The 14728-nt window shown below is 46.3% G+C and overlaps 1 protein-coding gene across 4 annotated transcripts in view; it reads right to left on the reverse strand.

The window, feature by feature from the left end:
- Positions 1–11745, reverse strand: part of HECW2 (HECT, C2 and WW domain containing E3 ubiquitin protein ligase 2) — a 197411-nt gene extending 185666 nt beyond the window's left edge. For 3 of the 4 annotated variants that reach the window (XM_082222539.1, XM_082222543.1, XM_082222544.1), the window contains exon 1: positions 11684–11745. The gene's annotated coding sequence lies outside the window, so the exon portion shown is untranslated. Of the gene's footprint in view, positions 1–11475; positions 11497–11683 lie in introns of those variants that run through there. The other variant, XM_082222540.1, reaches the window with a different exon arrangement.
- Positions 11746–14728: the final 2983 nt, after the last annotated feature.

A 14728-nucleotide genomic window follows, 5' to 3' on the forward strand; every position in this document is an offset into this window, starting at 1 on the left:
TTTTAAGTGAGTTGCAGTAGCAGGCAGGGGTAGCCAACTCAACTCAAAAGAATAGGGCCTTTCCTGGAGCCCCACATCACATACTACAGGGCACTGATGGCCAAACTTGGTCCTCCAGCTGTTTTGGGACTACAACTCCCATCATCCCTAGTTAACAGGAGCAGTGGACAGGGATGATAGGAATTGTAGTCCCAAACATCTGGAAGGCCAGAGTTTGCCTATGCCGGCTATAGAGGAACCACCAAAAGGATCTCATCTGCTGATCTTACAGCACAGGCAAGTTATTATGGAAGGAGTTCTTGCAGACACTTGGGTCCCAAGTCATTTAGAGATTTAAAAATCAAAGTACCTTGATTTGGGTCCAGAAAACAACTGGCAACCATTATAGCAATTTTAAAATAGGAGTAATATGCTCGTGGCCTAATTCCCCTATCAAAATTCTTGCCAGAGCGATTTCCCGTCAGTCTTCAAGGGAAGGCCCACATAGAGTGCATTGCAGTAGTCTAGCCTGGAGGCTTCCAGAACACGAGTACTCACAGTCAGGCTATCCCAATTCATAAATAGCACCAGCCAAAGCAAGGCACGCCTAACTACTGAGGCCACTTCCAACTAAGCACCTGCTCCTTCAGGGGAAATGCAATCCCATGAAGAATAGGTCTCTCTGCCAACTCCTGTTCATCAGAACCACCCACTCATAGCACTTTCCACCTGCCCAGTAAAGAGCACCACCTTGGCAATCTGCACATTGTTGAGAGCAGTATTTTGCTAACATCAGAACATACTTTTTTCTTGAATACCTTTCTTTAAGTAAGTCTATAAAAGGTAAAGGGACCCCTGACCATTAGGTCCAGTCGTGGCCGACTCTGGGGTTGCGGTGCTCATCTCGCTTTATTGGCCAAGGGAGCCGGCGTACAGCTTCCGGGTCATGTGGCCAGCATGACTAAGCTGCTTCTGGCGAACCAGAGCAGCGCACAGAAACAATGCTACCTTCCCACCGGAGTGGTACCTATTTATCTACTTGCTCTTTGACGTGCTTTCGAACTGCGCAACGGGAGCTCACCCCGTCACAGGGATTCGAACCGCCGCCCGTCTGATTGGCAAGTCCTAGGCTCTGTGGTTTAACCCACAGCGCCACCCGCATCCCAACAAGTCTATAGAAATGCTTTTTTAAGCATAGTGTGGCGTTATAAACCAGACATTGTATGCAATCAGAGTCTTCATATTCTTTGCGGGTGTCATGGCTCTGGAATCAGATTCTTCATCTTCAGGGAATGTGGGAGAGGACTATGAAGGGGCAGGGGGCATGCAGAGCAGCTCTCTCAGGTGAGCCTGAGGAGGCAGTGCCCTCCTCTCCAGCCTGAGGATGTGGCACGGTCATCCTCTGACTCAGAAGACTCCACTGTATAACATTCACACTCAGTTGCAGGAGGAGATTACTGGAGAAGGCTGGGCCTTTTCAGCAGAGCAGCTACTACTATTTATCGAATCAGTTTTTGGCTTGTTCGTTGCTAGTCCAATGTCAGAGCTTTGCGTTCCCCAGAGCATAGCCTACACCTTCCCTCTAGCCTGAACCCTGCCTTGGCTCACTGTGTCTTGTCTTGCAGCCTGTTTAAGATTGCCAGGCCACAGAGCACAAGTGTCACTATGATGAAACTCACTGCTGCAGTGAAGGGTCAACTGTGCTTGCTTGCTTTGTGCACATTCATCATCATTGTTGTTGTTGTTTTCATTTCATTTCATTTCTATACAGCTTTGTATTTTTAGGGGGGGGGGGGCTCAAAGCAGTCTGCAGCCTACATTAAAACATCAAGTGAAACAATCCAGAATAAAACATTGCTGAAGAAAGTCAGTACATGTATGAAGTATATATTCAAAGCCACTAACAGGATACAAAAGTATTATCTTAAAAGATTTCTGAAGAAAACATAACTAAAGTAAGTCAAACATAAGATGAACCTTTAAAGAAGAATAATTAGCAAGAGAATAAAAGATTCTATACGTTAAGCTTGAAATAATTTTTTATACGTTGTTTTGTATACTGCTTTGAGTTTTGTTTGTCCGACAAATCAAGTGGTATACAAATTTATGAAATAAATTCTATTTAGTTAAATTGTCAATATCTGTAGTTTTTGCATTTCATTTCTCTTTAACCTCTACGCTTACAATCCGCTCCCCTCCTCCACCAGCCCTGTATATATGTACCTACAACTGAGGATTGCAATTCATGCATCTGAATGAAATGGACTCTAGTCTACAAAACTTTGTTTGTCTTTAAGGTGCCACAAGGCACTTTTTTTTTTCTTTTTTACTATGGTTGGTGATAACATAGTGAAAGGTTATTAAACTGAGAGCAATGTAATATAAACATACGGAGAGAAGCATTGCTCACACTCTTCATTAGCAGTTAGTCACAGTGCTAGGATGCAGTTTTGTCATGTTCACTGCTCTTTTTTTAAAGAGGTTTGCTGAAGTGTGCAAAGTTCACATGGAAGACTATGGCAATGAAACAGGTCAGCAAGCCCAATGGCTATTACCTGAACAGTTTGCATCACAAGAGTGGAGGTGCGGATCTCTATTAAAACTACCTAAGCTGACTGTGGAAAGATTTATATTACATTGCAAGAGTGAGCATTCTTGCCTCTGTTACAGCTGCCTGCAACCATACTAATTGGAGCAGAGATTATTGTGGATTTACATGTTATCATAGGGGTGAAAGCATTTTTGCTGACTTAACTACCTTTTTAAATTAATTACTGCCATTCATTCCCTATGTAGCTCATAGTAATAACTTCTGATTTACATGGGTTGTAAGGGCTGTGGTCCTGTTGTAGAAATATTGTTTTAATGCAACACATATTTGCCTTTGCAATTAACGTCGTTGCTTTTTTATAATACAAAAAAAATTGAATGCCTGAGAACTTTTTCTTTTGAAGAAACCAGAGGCCTTTCTCCTGGGCATGGTTGGCCAATTGGTGCCAAGGAAAGATAGGATTTTTTTTTATGTACACTACAACAGCAGCAAGAATATTTATCGCAAAGTACTGGAAGACACAAGATCTACCCACCAGGGAAGAATGGCAGATGAAGCTGATGGACTACATGGAACTGGCGGAAATGACTGGCAGAATCCGAGACCAGGGAGAAGAGTCGGTTGAAGAAGATTGGAAAAAAATTAAAGTATATTTACAAAAACATTGCAAAATTAATGAATTTTAGAAGGATGCTGGAATGAAGCTATATGGCTTTAGCAGAAATGTAATAAAGAATTAAGTAAAAGCTGATTGATAATGGGCCAAAATGAAAAAAAATTAATGTTAGACCGTTAAGATAAATTATAGAACAAAGGTTGAGAAAGATGGAAAGAATTTGCTGAAACAATTAATTGAACTAGAATACAAAAAAGGGAGGTGTGAGGAGGTCGATGAAACAAGTAAATGAAAGGCAAAGATATGGAATATAGATGTGTGTTTTAGTGTTTTTGTTTCTTTTTGCTGTATTGTTGTATTGTTTTTCTATGTATTTCTTTTTATGTATTGTAATGTATGTCCTGTTAAAATTTTATTGTTTTCTTTTTTTCTTTTTTCTGTAATTTTTAAACTTCTAATAAATATTATTTTAAAAAAAGAGAGAACTCTTTCTTTTAATTATCAGCATTTTCCTACCAGTCCTCTCGAAACATTTTTCATTCAACTTACAGACTGAGCAGTGGTAGAAGCAGACAAAACTGTTACAGAGTATGAGACAAAACAACATTTCCCCCCCTAAAATCCATGTTTTGTCCCAATTTATCATCAAGCTTAGCGTTCCATATAGTATTATGGCTCTTCCCGAAAAAACAAAAATAATTTCCATATTTGTAGTTAGCTGTAAGAGACCTCCTGCAAAATATAAATCACAATATCAAGGAAGAGCTTTTTCCACTGAATAATGCAAGCAGGGAATATCTAAAACAGTTTGGAACAAATTGCAAAAAATGGGTATCTGAATTGGGGTAGAAATTCCCCAGGCACCCGCCGTATGTCCAATTACAACCACGTGGATGATATCCGGTTGCCAGGTTGGCAAATGACATCTCCATCTGGCTGGCCCCTCCAGCTTTCTTAAGCAGGTAAGCAGAAGAGCTTATTTACTGCATTCCCACTTTTCTCTCCAATGAGCACATGGTTCAACCCCCCCTTAGGTAAAGGTAAAGGGACCCCTGTCCATCAGGTCCAGCTGTGACCGACTCTGGGGTTGCGGCGCTCATCTCGCTCTACTGGCCGAGGGAGCCGGCATACAGCTTCCGGGTCATGTGGCCAGCATGACTTCTGGCAAACCAGAGCAGTGCACGGAAACGCTGTTTACCTTCCCGCTGGAGCGGTACCTATTTATCTACTTGCACTTTGACGTGCTTTTGAACTGCTCGGTTGGCAGGAGCAGGGACCAAGCAACCGGAGCTCACCCCATCGCGGGGATTCGAACCGCCGACCTTCTGATCGCCAAGCCCTAGGCTCTGTGGTTTAACCCACAGCCCGCCTGCGTCAACCCCCCTTATCCTACGACAACCCTGTGGAGTAGGTTAGGAGGCTGTGACTGGCCCAATGTCACCTAGCAAGCTTCATGACTGAGTGGGGATTTGAACTCTGATCTCCCAGGTCCTAGTCAGGCACTAATCACTAACACCACACTGGCTTCCTAGAGTACTTCTGCTGCAGGGCAGCTATATAAATTAAGTAGATAAATATGGGGAAAGCAAAATTTCCCTCAGAGAAGGATCTGAAATGCTTTCCTTGAAGCTTGAATTTGTTTTATTCCAGATCGTTTTATCTGACGTTTTAATGTGTTGCAAACCTCTCTGAGATTATATTTCCTTTAAAATATAAAGTGGCATAGGAATGAAATGAGTAATAATACTAATGATAAATTTCATTGTAAAAAAATGGATTGCTTAGACATTTTGCTGCGACAACCGTAAACTAAGGTGCCATTTGGGGGGCAATTAGCTAATACAGTATATGAGTTTCCAACAATGATCTGATTTAAACGAAAAGGCAGAAGTCAATTACAACGTGCCCATTCAGAGAGAGTCAACATGTTTGAAAAACCAAATTCTTTCATCAAAGGCAACCAAAATATAGGTTCTGCTTCACTATTTAGGTCAGTTGTTTACTAGAATGTAAGCCTGAAAATATGTAAGGCAAGTTGCTGTGTCTTTACAACTAGAAAAGGAGCAATTTGTTAAAAGCAGTGGGGGAAGCAGCTGATCATCTGAAAGTCCAGCAAGCAAACCTCAGTTTCAATCACATTAACATTTTACTTCTCGAGTTTAAGGAGTACATTTTCTCTCCTAAAAGCAAAAGCACATTTTTTAAAATGGGTTTTTTTATATAAAGCACTTGATCCCACTTGGCATTAGGGAATTAAGAGTCATTTCATTTATGTATTGTTAGAAGATTTTTATACATTTGCCATTTCAATTATTATTTGTTCTTTTCTGCTTTCTTTCCTTGTGAAGCTGTTCAGAATGGAAAGGATCCACTGAAAATTAGTGCCGTTGTCAATGCTCCAAGTAGCTTGTCAACAAAAAAAGGCAAGCTAAACAAAAGGAACCACCAGAAATATGGTTAAATGTGTACAGAGCTTTTAAATTAAAACCCATACCGCCTAGGGAAGAAAATTATGTATTGGGTGTTTTATAGAAACATTTTTTTTACAAAACTTCTTAACATATTGACTAAAGGGGGGGTGGCGAATCAAAGAAGTCTATTTTCAATAAAGAAGCAAACCATTTAAATTGTCACACAGAGGCTATCAACAGCACCCAGTTATGTAACAGCCATCCTGAGGCAAGGAAGGAAGGGCTACCCCTACATTATTCATATAACCAGTTATCAATAATCAATATATTCAATATATGCTTACATGAATCAAGGATTACAGTATTTTATAAATCCACTTGAATCAAAAGGGAAGCTGTGCCTTAGCAAAAATGCAAACTGCTTGGAACAGCAAAGTTAGGAACCGACCTTTCCCCTAGAAACATCTGTGCACCCCGGACAAGACATGAGTCAGGGATACTGGTACAAATTCCCCATCAGGAACAGGCTAAATTAATCCACAGAACAGGAAGAGCAAAACCACAAAATGTCCAAGCTCCCTGTCCTGTCATAACTAGGGGAAAGGTTAGACTGAGCGTCACTGGAGCATTGGAAAGCGGAACTTGAACCCTGTGCAGGACCAGTGTTATACCAGTAGCTAGGAGCGTGACAACTGCTTGCTGATTGGCTGATATTTTGTTGACCAAGTTATGAATCCTTCATGATTGTCTTATGATCTATGATTTGCTGTGATTTGCTCAGGTATAAAGACCCCTGTATTTCTGTCAATCGGGGTCCCAGTTCTTTGGAAGAGATTCCAACTGGGTCCTTATTGCCTGGCAATAAACTTCACCTTCTTATTCTCCATTGCTGCGTCTGGCTGATCCTTATCCCTTGCAACATTTGGTGCCGTGATCGGATCACACAGGCCAGTGGGGTTTTTTACCCAAAAAGAGCCGGCCTCTGGTTCTTGGGGGAGGACGTCCCGGAGATTATTGGCTTCGTTCCAGGCGCCGATCGGACATCATTTCCGAAGGAGGAGGGCAATCGCCTTCGGCGCGGACTCCCGACAAGACGGAGGCAAGGACCGAAAAAGGAGAATTTGAAGGGGAGCCAAAAGGAAAGGCGCGCCACGACAGGAACTCACGGTGAGTTGAGATAAAAAAATGAGTGCTGATCAACACTCGGGGTGACCCACCAGTAACCTCCCGTTAAAGGGAAAGGATCACCAAAAGGGTGAGGGAGGAGAAGCTGAGTCAACCAGGGAAAGGAAGAGGTTCTGCAGGAAAATTGGGGAAAACAGCTGTGGGGGGGAGAGAGTGGAAAAAAAAAAGGGAAAAACGCTGTATGAAAGTGTGTGCTTTTCTGCCAAGTTGTTTGCCGCAGGCAAGGGGGGAGAAAGGGCTGTGTGTGTCTGTGTGAAAGTCCCGGGACGCCGGGTGGATGTGTAAGATCTGAGTTGAAAAAGGAAGTGTGCTGTGGTTTTTTCCTTGATCTATTTTTGAAACTGCCTAGCTGAAAGTGTTTTGTCTGGCGAAAGTTTTTGCAGAACTATGGGGGGGAAATGCTCAAAACTAATTCAAGCCTGTACACCCCTAGACTGCATGTTAGAAAATTTTAAAATAGTTTTTCCAGAAGAACCAGGAGAGGTCAAACCAAGTAAAGAAGTTTTAAAGAAATATTGTCAACTGATGTGGCCCCAGCAGGTCAAATCCTGGCCACAAATGGGCTCTTTTAGAATTGAGAAATGTCAGGCAGTTATGGACTCAATAATGAAAAATCCGGATTTGTTTAAGGAGCAGTATTATTACATTTCGAAATGGACTGCCAGTTGTTTAAAAAATCCAGATTGGATGAAAAGAGGAAGTGATAGCTGCGAGATTTTTGCTGTAAGGCAGGAAGCCAGAAAACCCTCAACAGGTTCTGCAGCTGACAGGAAAATTTATGTGGGTCCCTCAGAGGAGGATGGAATCCCTCCCCCGCCATACAATTATAGCAGCAGGAATCAAGCAATACAGCCGCCCTCAGGGCAAGTATTGCCAGACCAAAATGCAATGGCAGGACAAATACAACAGATTCCCATGCCTAGCCAACCTCAGCCAGCAATGAATAAATCCCCCCACACCACAACGGGTGCTTCGCAGGCAGCCCCACTTTCTCACGCATCGCTGGATGTGCCTAGCCTTCCAGAATTACCTTCACAGCCAAAACAAACAGCAGCTTTAGATCAAAGCACGTTACCCTCCCCTACCGAGGAGAAATACAACCAGGACATGTCAGCCTTGCAAACACAGACTGAGGGAGCAGAAGGGGGAACCAGTGCATTTCAAATGTCTGAAGCATGGGGGGAACAAATTAATTCATTAAGAACCCCAGAAAGCCATGACAGTTCAAAATTATGGAAATTGATGGATGCAATTACAGATTCTGGACAAAAGTTGGTCCTGAAAATGAGAGAAAGTGATTTGCCCAGCACATCTCAAAGCCCAGCTTCGCCTAAACTTTCAAAAGGAGGCTATTATTTACGCAATAACAAAGGGGCACCAGCGCCAATGCTTCCCCTAAGGGCTGTTCTGGGGCCCCAAGAGCCACGGCCAGTGGATGCAAATGGGAGACCAACGGGTCCTTGGCCTTCCAGGGCAGTAACTCTTCAATATGTCCCTTTCACAACCACAGATTTATTGAATTGGAAAACGCATACGGTACCCTTTTCAGAAAAACCTCAGGCCATGCTGGATTTGGTTGCTTCCATTATGGTAACTTATCTGCCTACATGGCAAGATTGCAGGCATCTTTTGATGACTCTTTTCACCTCTGAGGAAAGGAGAAGGATAGATACAACTGCAGACAACAATCTTAAAGCTCAGGTGCCAAATTCAGAAAACAATCCAGATGTTTGGGTCCGTGCCAGATATCCACTCACAGATCCAGGGTGGGACCCAGAAAGGGATAAGGACGCCTTGGACAATTACCGGCAGGAAGTTATTAAGGCTATAAAGGGTGCTGCCAGAAAGCCTACGAATATTTCTAGGGTGGCAGAGGTTGTTCAATTCCCAGATGAATCTCCTTCTAATTATTTGGAACGCTTAATGGAGGCATATAGAATTTACACCCCCTTTGATCCAGAAGCCCCAGAAAGCAAGCAAATGGTAAATGCAGCATTTGTGGCTCAAAGTGCTACGGACATTAAGAGGAAATTGCAAAAGTTAGACGCTTTTGAAACATTGCAAATGGATCAGCTCCTAGCAATCGCTCAAAGGGTTTATTTGAACAGAGAGAATGAGGTTAAGAAGGACAGAGTTCAGGAAATGAAGCAAAAGGCAGTGTTTTTGGCTGCAGCCATCAGCCAAGGCTCAGCATTTGACACGGGTGCCCAAGGGAGAGGTTCCAGTGGGGCACGAGGACGAGGAAGAGGAAGAGGAAGGGGATTGCCATTGGGAAGGAATCAGTGTGCAATTTGCAGAAAGGAAGGTCATTGGAAACAGGAGTGCCCTGAAGCAAGGGAAACAGAGGGAGAAGGTGAATACAGGGAACAGAGGGAGCGTGGACGTGGATGGGTATCGCAGAGAGGAAGGATGCAAGCTGGAAGATACATGAGGAACAGAGGAAGTAGCAGAGATTTTGTTGGACTAGCGCAACTGGAGGAATATGAGAATGAGAATGCATAGGACAGACCGGGCTCAACTCTTTCTTTAGGCTCCCAAGAGCCCATGGTCTCGGTTAAACTGGGGAGCCGCTTAGTAAATTTCATGATTGACACAGGAGCGCAATTTTCGGTGCTCACGAAGCCGTTAAAAGCAAAAAGCAACCAAACAGTGACAATTGTGGGGGCCACAGGCAATAGGGTCCTCACACCGTTTTTGCAACCTCAGGAATGTCAGATAGGGGGGAAAACCCTTACACATCAATTTCTGTATGTGCCTGAATGCCCAATCCCCTTGCTGGGACGTGACTTTCTGTCAAAGGTTCAAGCACAGATCACTTTCATACCAAGAGGGGCAGAAATGAAATTACCCCAGGCTGCATCAGGGATTGTCACAGTAGCGGTGCCCAGGGAACAGGCATGGAAAATGATGGGGGCTTTATCAAAAACAGACTTCCAAAAGGACATTTTACAGATTCCTAAAAATCTGAGAGCCCCACCTGGAGTATGGGCAGAGGACAACCCACCAGGCATGGCAAAGAATATAGCCCCATTCGTAATAAACCTAAAGCCAGGGGCAAAACCGATAGCAACCAGACAATACCCTATTCCAAGACAAGCAGCAGAGGGAATGCAGATGCATATAGACAAGTTTTTGCAATATGGGCTTTTGGTAAAGTGCCAGTCCAGTTGGAATTCTCCACTTTTTCCTGTGCGCAAGCCAAATTCAGATCAATTTCGCCCAGTCCAGGATCTAAAAAGGATAAATAATTTAATTCAGACTGTGCATCCGTGTTTGCCCAATCCTTACAATCTCCTGGGATTAATTCCAGCAGAAGCAAGGGTGTTTACAGTATTGGACTTAAAAGATGCATTTTTCTGTTGCCGGATTGCCTCCCAGAGTCAGCCAATATTTGCATTTCAATGGGAGGATCCTTACAAGGGGACAAAAACCCAATTAACGTGGACAAGATTGCCCCAGGGCTACAAGAATTCGCCAACACTTTTTGGAACAGCCCTTGCCCAGGATTTGTCTAAATTCCCTTCAGTACCTGGGAAAACAATTCTTCTTCAATTTTTGGATGACTTATTGATCAGTTGTGATACCTATGAGACTTGTAAAAAGGCCACAGAGGATTTGCTTCATCTCCTTTGGGAGGCAGGATACAAGGTGTCTCGGAAAAAGGCACAAATTTGCCAAGAGACAGTGAAATATTTGGGGTTTCACATTTCTCACCAGCAAGCTAATTCTCCAGAAAAATTAGATAAGAACAAAGCTCAAAATCAAAATAAGCCAAATCCTAAACATTGCCAGCTGGTTCATATTTTTCTATGGCAGCTATATTTAAGCAAAAAGGCAAGCAAGCCCCTGTACAGCACAAGGCCTTTTCAAAAATCTAGTCATTTGTAGCCTCGCACCCAAGAATTTAATCAAGACATCAACCTGGCGTCAGGAGCAAAACATTCAAGAAAGGCAGCTGAACTACACGTAATATATAAACTGAAAGGTTGCCTATGACTGGCTTATGTCCAATACAACACACTCAAATGCTTTCAACGAAACCAGTTGACAGAACGCACTCCTGAGCCACCTTTCTCCTTTTCCCTGCAAATTCCTTCTGAATTTGACTCCTCGCCACTGGAAACATCAAAAGCCAAATGCTTCCACAGATTCAGAGGCTGATTGAACTACACAGAGGTTTCAGGAGTTTGCTGCCATTTTCCCCCCCACACCGTAATTCTAAGTCCCAGGGCAGCCGACCCCGGACCGGCCTCTCATAAGGAAATCCTTGTGTAATCGCCCTGTATGTGCGCACGTTCTGGAGGAAAATGATGGGCATAACGGTACAGAGGAACCTGACACATCTGCCATTATCCTGCATGCTGCGGGAAACCGCACACAGGCAAGGCCAGGTGAATTTGTGCCAGGGGTGCCAACTTGATTAAAATATTGGGGGGGGAGGGCAGGTAAGCCCCACCCCACATCACAACAAGGTGTGGCACATGCACACCATTCGAATGGCAATGCCTGTCAACTTTAGGGGGGCCCCACCCCCTCCAATATTTTATGGGGGGGGAGAAGGGACCACAGGCCCCTGGGAGTTGGCTCGTGGTTTCCTCCATCCCTTTCCATGGGTGCAAAGGATGCCGCCAAGACTCTGGCTGCCTCGAGGAAATGACATAACAATGCCATGGGTGCGTGTGCGTATTCCTCCTCCTCCTCCACCACTACCACCACCAGCAAAACTGACTCACGTTTGCATCCTGTATCTTCCCCTGTGGCCGAGATGCTGTGGGAAGGGCGAGCGCGCGACTGGTGGCGCCCAGCAAGCAAGCCAGCAGCCCACGCAAACAAAAGCAGCATCTCTCTCTCTCCATCCTCCTACCTGCCGTGGGAGGAGGAGCAGCAGCAGCAGCAAACAAACCCGCACCCACGCCAAGGCATCCTTCCCATTCAACTCACCTCCAGCAACGCCGTCTGCAGCCGGGCACCTGCGCGAGAGGTGGAAGGAGAAACAAGGCCCGCTAGGCGAGGACTCGGCGCCCGCCTTGCTCTCCTCCATGCAGCGAGCGACACCTCTCTCTCTGGCGAAGGATGCTGAGGAGAGGAATGGAGGGAGGGAGAGGCTGCCCCAGTCCTTGAAGAACAGCCTCCACCCTTTCGTCTTCCCTTCAACCTGAAGCGCTGCTGCTTCCTAATTATTATTATTTTCCCTGCCTCTTCTCTCTCTCGCGCGCGCTCCCGGCAGCCGCCTCAACGTCCCCTCAGCCTGCGCCTTCTCTGGCGCCTGGGCGCGGGCATCTTCCTTGTTGACGCGGCTTCTCCGTCCTGGAAAAGGCGGGAGAGAAAGGAGGGAGGGAGGGAAGGAAGGAAGGAAGGAAGGGGAGAGACCCGCCTGTGCTCAAGGGAGAGGCAGGCCCAAGGAAGCAACCGCAGCAGCAGCGGCGGCTTTCGCCTCAGCGAAAGGCTGCGGGCGGCGGAGGCGGGAGCGCCAAAGCGCGACTCGGTGCCATGTTCTCCGGCGGCGGCGGCGGCGCCGAGGAGGAATGGAAAGAGACGGGGGTGACTGAGGGGAGGCGCGCGCGGCGCTTTTGCTGCCCAGGGCGGTGCGGAGGCAACGGGGGGGGGGGCGTGGCGCTGCCTGCCCTGAGGTGAGAGGGAGAAAGGCGAGACGGAGCTTTAAGGGGAACCGCAGCAGCTTGCGCAAAAAGACGCTCTCCAAGCGCGAAAGCCGCCGCCGCCGCTACATTGCTTCCTCGTCGCCTCTGCCTTTTTGCTTCCCTCCCTGCTGCTGCCTGTGGGTGGGGAGCTAACCCTAACCTCCACCTCTTTGCAGGGGCTGCGGAGGGAGAATTGTGGGTAATCCAGCTGCGCTCCTTCCCTCGCTCTCTTGGGGTCTTTCTGACTCTCCTCCTCGAAGCCGCCTTCCCCGTCGGAAGCCAGGGCGGACGCCGCCCCCTAGAGCAGCTGCCCGGGAGCGCGGCGAGGCGTCCGGGCGCCGCCAGCTGCCGCCAGAAGACTCGCTCCCTCCCATAAGGGCAGTGGCGTAGCGTGGGGGGTGCAGGGGGGGCCGGGCGCACCGGGCGCAACATCTGGGGGTTAGGGTTAGGGGGCGCAAATTACTTGCCTTGCCCCGGGTGCTGACAACCCACGCTACGCCACTGCATAAGGGGAGACCTCCCTATGTGTGGGTGTTTCTTTAAACTGTTTTAACATTTCTCCGATGGAAATAGGGGTCTCCTATACATCTCTTATACATCTTAGCAAGCCTACTCCGAGGCATAGCTGTCAACTAACAGATTTGAAAATAAGGGACCGACAGCCTCGAAAATAAGGGGTCAGCAGCCAAAATAAGTGATTTTGCTTGACTTATGCATAAATCCGGCACTCATGGAGCCATGCTGCTTTGGCTGCGACTGTGTTTTGCAGAGGGGTGGACTAGATAATCCTAAGGGTCTACAACTGACCAAAGAAGAGTGGCAGACAAAGCTGATGAACAATGTCCAGATGGCAAAGCTTACAGGCAGAATTAGAAACCAGGAAGAGGACCTCTTTAATAAAGAATGGGGAAAGCTTATAATTTACAGTGGTGCCTCGCAAGACGAAAAGAATCCGTTTCGTGATTCTCTTCATCTAGCGGTTTTTTCGTCTTGCGAAGCAAGCCCATTGACGGATTAGCGGATTAGCGCTATTAGCGGCTTATCTGCTGATCGGATCAGTTGATAAGCGGCTTAGCGGCTTAGAAAAAGGAGGGGAGGGGGGAAAAACAGCAGGAATTCTCAAGACATTGTCGTCTTGCGAAGCAAGCCCATAGGAAATTCATTTTGCGAAGCACCTCCAAAACGGAAAACTCTTTCGTCTAGCGGGTTTTCCGTCTTGCGAGGCATTCGTCTTGCGGGGCACCACCATATTTGAAAAGCTATTGTAAAGAGTTAACATACATTATAATAATAATATAACAATAATTTATTAATTATACCCCGCCCATCTGGCTGAGTTTCCCCAGCCACTCTGGGCGGCTCCCAATCAAGGGTTAAAACCAGTACAGTGTTAAATATTAAAAACTTCCCTGAACCTTAAGATGTCTTCTGAATGTCAGGTAGTTGTTTCTCTCTTTGACATCTGATGGGAGAGCGTTCCACAGGGCGGGCGCCACTACCGAGAAGGCCCTCTGCCTGGTTCCCTGTAGCCTCACTTCTCGCAATGAGGGAACCGCCAGAAGGCCCTCGGCGCTGGATCTCAGTGTCCGGGCTGAACGATGGGGGTGGAGATACTCCTTCAAGTATACAGGACCGAGGCCATTTAGGGCTTTAAAGGTCAGCACCAACACTTTGAATTGTGCTCGGAAACGTACTGGGAGCCAATGCATTGGTAGGATTGACAGAAAACTTGTAGTAAAAATTTGAACTATGGATGGACAAATGATTTATAAAAATAGAGTTATGAAAGGGATGCAGAGGGGGAAGTCACTACATTAAGATGCTGCACTAGTTGGAGGGTATGCTAAGCAGCTCGCCGGGGCTGCCGTTGTCCTGGTGCGAGGAGTTTCATCGGCCCTTCCCCGCCCGAGAGAGGGAGGGACACTCTCGCCCACGCCGCCTGTGAGCCCGGCATGAGGCGGTTTCAGGGCCGCCGCGTCCACTGAAGCACCGCCCTTCTGCATCCCTCCCCATCCCCTCCTCTTCCTCCTCCCACAGGCCGCCTCCTCAGCTGCTGCCACCTTTGGCTTCCCCTGGCAGCGCGGTGGAAGTCTCGCAAGAGAAGGGCTGCTTGCCCACCTGCCGCCACCCGCCTCCTCACGACGCACCACTGAGGGGGAATAATAATAAGAAGAAGAATTAATAATTAATAATTATTTATACCCCGCTCATCTGGCTGGGTTTCCCCAGCCACTCTGGGCGGCTTCCAACAAAACACTAAAATACAATAACCTATTAAACATTAAAAGCTTCCCTAAACAGGGCTGCCTTTAGATGTCTTCTAAAAGTTTGGTAGTTATTTTTCTCT

This window comes from Podarcis vaucheri (assembly GCF_965113315.1).
Source record: "Podarcis vaucheri genome assembly, chromosome: 1".
In the NCBI taxonomy this organism is placed as follows: Eukaryota; Metazoa; Chordata; class Lepidosauria; order Squamata; family Lacertidae; genus Podarcis; species Podarcis vaucheri.